The 7,394-nt window shown below is 48.2% G+C and overlaps 1 pseudogene; it reads right to left on the bottom strand.

Moving 5' to 3' along the window:
* Window positions 1-5,514: 5,514 nt before the first annotated feature.
* Window positions 5,515-7,065, bottom strand: LOC128337142 (Y-box-binding protein 1-like; annotated as a pseudogene).
* Between the last annotated feature and the right edge of the window lie 329 nt (window positions 7,066-7,394).

Here is a 7,394-nt window from a genome sequence, read left to right as displayed (position 1 = left end):
GCACAGAGCATCTGTGCAGTTGTGCACTGAGCCTGTGGCATCCCCCCTCAGCACTCTCGCTCGCTTTCCCCCCCACGGCGCGCTCGCTCGCTCTGCCCCCTGCGGCATTCTCGCTCACTCGCTCCCTCCGTGGCACTCTCGCTCACTCGCTCCCCCCGCGGAGCACTCGCTCACTTGCTCTCACTCTCCCCTGCAGCTCGCTTGCTCGCTCTCCCCCCGCAGCTTGCTTGCTCTCCCTCACAGCCCACTCACTTGCTCTCTCTCCCCCGCAGCTCTTCCCATTGGGCGGGCCAGGGCCAGGCCATCCTGCCACTGCCTCCCACCTCCTCCTCCAGGCTGGTAGGGCTTTGCCCGCCATCTGCCCACCTCCTTGCCGCCGCCATTATTTCTCTCCACTACAACATCCTCTTCCTGGCCAGTGGGGCTTCGCTTGCTGGCCCTCCACCTCTGCATCTTGACCACTGCCCTTATTTCTCTCCACTTCAGTGCTGGAACTCTTGCACACTCTAGAGCATCTGCGCGTTAGTACTTGATTGCTCCCTTCACCTCAGAGATCTCCCCACCCTCACCTGAGCTGCACTTCTGCTCCTCCTCCATCCCGTTGCTTCCATCCCCCTCACCCTTCTTGGTCATGGCTGCAGCATTGCTGCCACCTATTGGCCAAGCTTCAGCCCTCTATCCCCAGAGACCTCCCCACCCTCACCTGAACCCCGCTCCTGCTCCTCCCCCCAGGAGCAGCAGGAATGGTTGACCGGGCCATTCCTCTCTGCTGCCACACGATGGCCGCTCATTCCCCTCAGGCCGCTGACAGACCCGGGCCCATCCCTTGCCTGCCTGTCTCTCTCTGACAATGGCCTCGGTAGCCCCAAACAGCAGCAGTGGTTGACTGGGCCCTTCCTTGTTGCTAGTGCTGCCATTGCCGCTCATTCTTCTCAGGCTGCTGACAGGCTCAGGCCCGTTCCTTGCCCTTCCTTCTGTCTCTCTTCCCCCTCCCTTAATTTTCTCTCTTTCTCTCTCCTCCACTCGCTCTTCCCCACTCTTTCTTCCCCCTCCCTTCATGTTCTCTCTCTCTCTCTCTCCCTCCCTCCCTGAGTTAACAGATTTTGTTCATCTTGTTTCCTCATCTGATTCACACAACGGCATCCTCCTTCTCCTGAAGGGGGTCTTTCCTACCTCACAACCCCTCTCTTCACAAACCTCTGCCCACTGTCCTTTTACATATATAGATTCCTCTCCTCTACAATCAAGAACATCTTCCAACCAGTAACAGTTGCATTCCAACTGACTTTAACCATCACAGGCTCTTCCTCCTTATCTGCATAGGGAATCCCCACTGCCCAATCACCTCTGTGCCACAGGCTCCTCCTCCCTATCTGCATATGGAATCCCCACTGCCCAATCACCATGGTGCTTCTGCTCTCACAGGCTCCTTCTCCCTATCTGCATATGGAATCCCCACTGCCCAATCAGGTGCTTCTGCTTGCAAACTCTGTCAGCCAATCGCCTCCTTTCTACCACGTCCCCACGCATGGCCTGTCTTGGAGAATTAATAATATAGATATTATGAAAACCATTCCTAAGACTATATTTTTAAAAAACAAAGTAAAGACATAACTTCCCCCCTGAAATCCTGGTGGTTTCTGAGTTTTCTGAGGTTTGTGCACAGGTTCAGTGCCAACCTTTGTGTACAGGTTCAGCACCAAACCATTTCAGGTCAGGCCGGACCAGTTCAGTGCTCTGAAGTGCCGCTGGGGCAGAGGGAGTGGCAAGTGGCATCTTTAAAAAGGAGTAAAGCCCTTACCTGCTCTCTGATGCTCTGTGCAGCTTCCTGCTGCATCAGTGCTCCCCACGACAGCTCATGCACGGTGGTGGCACACACATGGCCTCATGCGTGGATGCCATTTGTGTAGTCAGAAACACCATGCTGACCAAGCAAATGGTGTCCACGCTATATTCCTCCCCACATGTGTCAGTAGCAATTGTTATTGCCCCCTGCTCCACAGCTACTAAAGGTAAGGTAAAGTGTGCTGTCAAGTCGAATCCAGAGTCATGTTTTTTTATACACAAGTAGGGTTTCCTACTCCTAAGTGGTCCCGTTGGTTACACTGGATGCCTACCAACTTTTTCAGGCCACAGAACCCACAATAATTTAACATTGCACTCCATGGGAGTGCAGCGGTGCCCCTCACATCCCAAGCATGGACCCCGTGTGACTGCATGACTCACTGAGAATGTGAGTCATTAGCAAAGAAAAATGAACATTTCAAACTCCACACTAATGAGGATCCATATTTCAGCAGCTCAGTTCTCAGCATTTCAGTTGAGACTGACATAAAGGCAAACATCACAGGTCTGGGAGCTGCTTATGTGCATTCTACAGGCCAGTCACACACAATCATCAAACATTTTACTTGGGTTCTTGTCAGCTGTCCTTGGACCACTTCCTGAGTCTATACAGTACCAACATCTTCTTTCCATCCAAGTCGAACACAGATGATAGGGCTTCCCTTTGTAAATGTGGCTGCATCTTTAGGGGTACGTCTGGCTTGTTGTATGTAGTCTTGCCTCACTAACCTTTTGAAGTTCTTTGAGAATGTCAACAGGCATGTGGATAAAGGTGATCTGGTTGACATAGTATACTTGGACTTCCAAAAGGTTTTGACCAAGTCCCCACCTTAATTAAACTTAGCTGTCATGAGATAAGGGGACATGTTCATGTGGGGATTGGTAACTTGTTGAATGACAGGATACAGAGGATAAGAATAAATGGACAGTTTTCACAATGGAGGGAAGTAAGAAGTGGGGTCCCCCACAGATCTGTACTGGGACCAGTGCTCTTTAACTTGTTCATAAATGATCTAGAAGTTGGAGTAAGCAGTGAAGTGGCCAAATGTGCAGAGGACATCAAACTATTTTGGGTAGTGAAATCCAAAACAGATTGTGAGGAACTTCAAAAGGATCTCTCCAAACTGGGTGAATGGGCGACCTAATGGCAAATGCGGTTCGATGTAAGCAAATGTAAAGTGATGCATATTGGGGCAAACGCCTCCCCCCAACTTCACATATACACTGATGGGGTCTGAGCTGTCAGTAACTGACCAGGAGAGGGATCTTGGGAGATCCCAAGATCTTGGGAGGAGAGGGATTGTGGTGGACAGCTCATTGAAAGTGTTGAGACTGTGAAAAAGGCAAATTCCATGCTAGGGGCCATTAGGAAGGGGACTGAAAATAAAAATGCTAATATTATAATGCCCTTATACAAATCTATGATGTGGCCACATTTGGAAAAGAGGCAACTGAGGGGAGACGTGATAAAGGAGTATAAAATTATGCATGGAGTAGAGAGACTGGACAGAGATACACTTTTCTTCCTCTCTCATACAACACTATAACCAGGGGTCAGCCCATGATACCGAAGGCCAGGAAATTTAGGACCGACAAAAGGAAATACTTTTCCACACAGCACATAACTAACCTATGGAATTCTCTGTCATGGGATGTGGTGATGGCCACTAGCTTGGATGGCTTTAAAAGGGGCTTGGACAAATTCATGGAAGACTGGTCTATCAGTGGCTGATGGAGATGGCTTATAAACACCAGATTATAATTTACAGGCCATCTCCAGCCTCAGAAGCAAGATGTCTCTAAATACCAGTTGCAGAGGAGCAACAGCAAGAGAGAGGGCATACCTTCACCTTTTGCCTGTGGGCTTCTCAGAGGCATCTGGTGGGCCACTGTGTGAAACAGGATGCTGTAGCAGATATGCCTTCGGCCTGATCCATCCAGGGATGTTCTTATATTCATATGCGATAGAAACCACCCCAACGTAGAAAGCCCATTCATTTCTGGGGTGGTTTTTCTCCTAATTGACTTGACATGGGAATGAGACAGAAACCACCCCACTGTAGGGAGCTGTCATGACTCCTAACAGAGGCAGAGGAGGAGCAAGGAGTTCACTGGGGTTGAATCCTTGTCTGTAAGGGATTTACAGTAGGCTGCTACCATCAACTTTATTTTATTGTGTGTGGGGGGGGGAACCCTCCCAAAAAAGGTTGAGCAGTCCTAGGCCTTCAAAGGCATGTGACTAAGGCAGACCCAAAGTGAAGAGTAGCACACTTCAGCAAGGATATATGATTAGATTAAAAGAAAAAGGTATGCAATAAGAACAATTGTCTGTTCATAAAACAGATTGCAAGAGATTCATTATGCAGATTCCAAGCAATCAGTAAAGAAAAATACTCCTCTCACAGGTCTAACTGACTTGGTCCTAATTTATTACATACAGGCCTTCCCATTTCCCCAGCAGTTCTCAGACTGCTACTTCCTCAGGGCCCTCCCGGGACAGAACTAACTAAGAGAACAAAGCTTTCTCTTCTTCAATCCTCAGGATCCTTCTATTTTGAATTTCCCAGGCTTTCCCCATTTTTAGGAAAGGCCTAGCTTGCCAGCAGTTTCTCTGAGTGAGGCCTTGTCCTCCCTCCAATCCTTACTAGGGGTCTGCAAACAGGTTTGAGGTCAAACAGGCTCAACCTTGAACCTGTTCAGTTTGACAATCCGGTGCTGGACTGAACACCCCCCGATTTGGTTCAGTGCTCGACCGAACACCCCCGGCTAAATAATAAAAAAATGGTTTTAGTCACTTACTACTTTTTAGTCACCTCTGGGGGTTGCTAGCACAGCCACAGGGGGCCTCCAGAGGCACCTCCTCCCCCTGCCAAAATTGCCCCTTCCAAAAATTGCCCCCTTGCCCGAAATTGCCCGCCTCACTCATTCTGGGCACTCTTTGAACCATTCTGGGTGCTCTTCGGCCCATGCTTGGCCTCACTCCCATCTTGGTGGCCATTTTGGAGGCCACCACACATGCCTAATGGGCCTCTGCATGGCCTGTGAGGCCCATTAGGCATGTCTGGTGCCCTCCAAAATGGCCACAAAAATGGGGGTGAGGCCCGGAACGGTCTGAAGTGTGCCCAGACCAGGTGAGGGGGCAATTTTGGAGGCTGGTGGGGTGAGGAAGTGCCTTCGGAGGGCCCCTGTGGCCATGCTAGTAACCCCCAGAGGGGTAAGTGACTAAAAACAATATTGTATTTTATTATATTCATGAACCACCACCCCCGAATCAAACCAAATAGGGAGTTCGAAGGGGTGCCGGACCAAACTGGCCTGGTCCAGTTCAGGTCCAGTTTGGGCTCGAACCAAACCAGGCCAGCGGGTTTTGTGCACATCCCTAATCCTCACTATCACAATATCCCCCTGCTTAAAATGAAACCCATGGAATGAGAAGTTTTCATGAACTGCATTGAGTCATGTGACTATTTATTTATTTATTTAGTACATTTATATACCACTCCATACAAAAAAAGTCCCTGGGCAGTTCACAATATTTCAACAGGTTTACCTGGTGCCTTTAACTGGAAATAACCTAGCTGCAACCTAAAGAAAAATTGGTCAAGAACAATAAAGTATAGATAAATCAAACCCACTGAATCAACCATGCAATGGCAATTGTCTTTAGCACTAGTTACAATTTTGCTGTCTCTTAAGTTCCATCTCTCCTTGCACATGCACATTAGAATACTGTGGCTGGCACTCATAAGGCCAGTGCATGTACAGGTGAAACTCGGAAAATTAGAATATCGTGCAAAAGTCCATTAATTTCAGTAATGCAAATTAAAAGGTGAAACTGATATATGAGACAGACGCATTACATGCAAAGCGAGATAAGTCAAGCCTTAATTTGTTATAATTGTGATGATCATGGCGTACAGCTCATGAAAACCCCAAATCCACAATCCCAGAAAATTAGAATATTACATGGAACCAAGAAGACAAGGATTGAAGAATAGAACAATATCGGACCTCTGAAAAGTACACAGTGTACTGTGCTTGATTGGCCAGCAAACTCGCCTGACCTGACCCCATAGAGAATCTATGGGACATTGCCAAGAGAAGGATGAGAGACATGAGACCAAACAATGCAGAATTGCTGAAGGCCGCTAATGAAGCATCCTGGTCTTCCATAACACCTCATCAGTGCCACAGGCTGATAGCATCCATGCCACGCCCCATTGAGGCAGTAATTGCTGCAAAAGGGGCCTAAACCAAGTACTGAATACATATGCATGCTTATACTTTTCAGAGGTCCGATATTGTTCTATTCTTCAATCCTTGTCTTCTTGGTTCCATGTAATATTCTAATTTTCTGGGATTGTGGATTTGGGGTTTTCATGAGCTGTACGCCATGATCATCACAATTATAACAAATTAAGGCTTGACTTATCTCGCTTTGCATGTAATGCGTCTGTCTCATATATCAGTTTCACCTTTTAATTTGCATTACTGAAATTAATGGACTTTCGCACGATATTCTAATTTTCCGAGTTTCACCGGGGTGTGTGTGAAACTCGGTAAGGGGGGGGTACTGCCTCCTGTGGCAAGGGCAGCACTGTGGGGACTGCTGGTTCTCTGGCAAGATCTACGAACCCTTGTTCTTCTCCCCTCTTTCACTGTTTTGATAGTTCCCCCCATCGTTGTATAGAAGGCCTCTCTGCCTCAGATGTCATCTGTACCGGTTACAGTTAGCTGCATTTTTACTGTCTTGCACTGGAATTACAGGTCACCAGGACCTGTAATGTTGGCTGCCTTTGCTCCCTTTTTTCCTTCCACCATTTCAAATTCCACAGTCTCTCTGTCTCCTACATTGCGAAGGTGCTTCCGAGGGTTAATTTTCTTTGTGGCAGTCTGCCGGACAAACACGTCTTTGGTGTCATTCCTGTTGATGAAGCAATAGTCGTTCCTTCCATTAAACCATTCCACTGCCCCCACAACCTTTGTTGTTTTTTCTTCATGAGTTTGGGAAGGGATGTCTGTTTGCAGACTGTGAGTGGCTTGCAGCCAGCACTCTAATCTCTTTTGTGTAGGATCCTTCTCACCTGGACGTAGTATGTCCCAGACATGTGAGGCCAAGTCATCCCCAGTCAGCATAGCAACAGGGTGATAAACCCACACTGCAAAATCCCATTCACCCTTCCAGTCCCCGATATGGATGGGCAGCTTTACTAAGGGCATCCCCTTCTGTACATTGGCTCCTTCTGTATATATAGTACAGGTGCATTGGCCAATGGATGATCCTTAAGAAGAGCCTTGTGCACCACAGAGACATCAGAACCCAAGTCCCTCCAGGCCACAACTGACTGGCCACTGACAATTACTGAAACTGTCCTCCCTGGGGGAATAATGTCCCCACAATGTCCCCATTAAACTCTAGAGGAGTGGGGCTAGTCTTCTCTGTCCCCACCTTCTGGAAGTGAGGCCTAGTCCTCCCCTGAAGCCCTGTCATCACTACAGGAGCCCATTCATTTCTGGGGTTCTTTTTCTCCCAATTGACTTAACATAGG

This window comes from Hemicordylus capensis, chromosome 1 (genome assembly GCF_027244095.1).
Source record: "Hemicordylus capensis ecotype Gifberg chromosome 1, rHemCap1.1.pri, whole genome shotgun sequence".
Taxonomy (NCBI): Eukaryota; Metazoa; Chordata; class Lepidosauria; order Squamata; family Cordylidae; genus Hemicordylus; species Hemicordylus capensis.
Note: the sequence above shows the minus strand (reverse complement) of the source record. Positions and strands in the feature narration are given on the sequence as shown.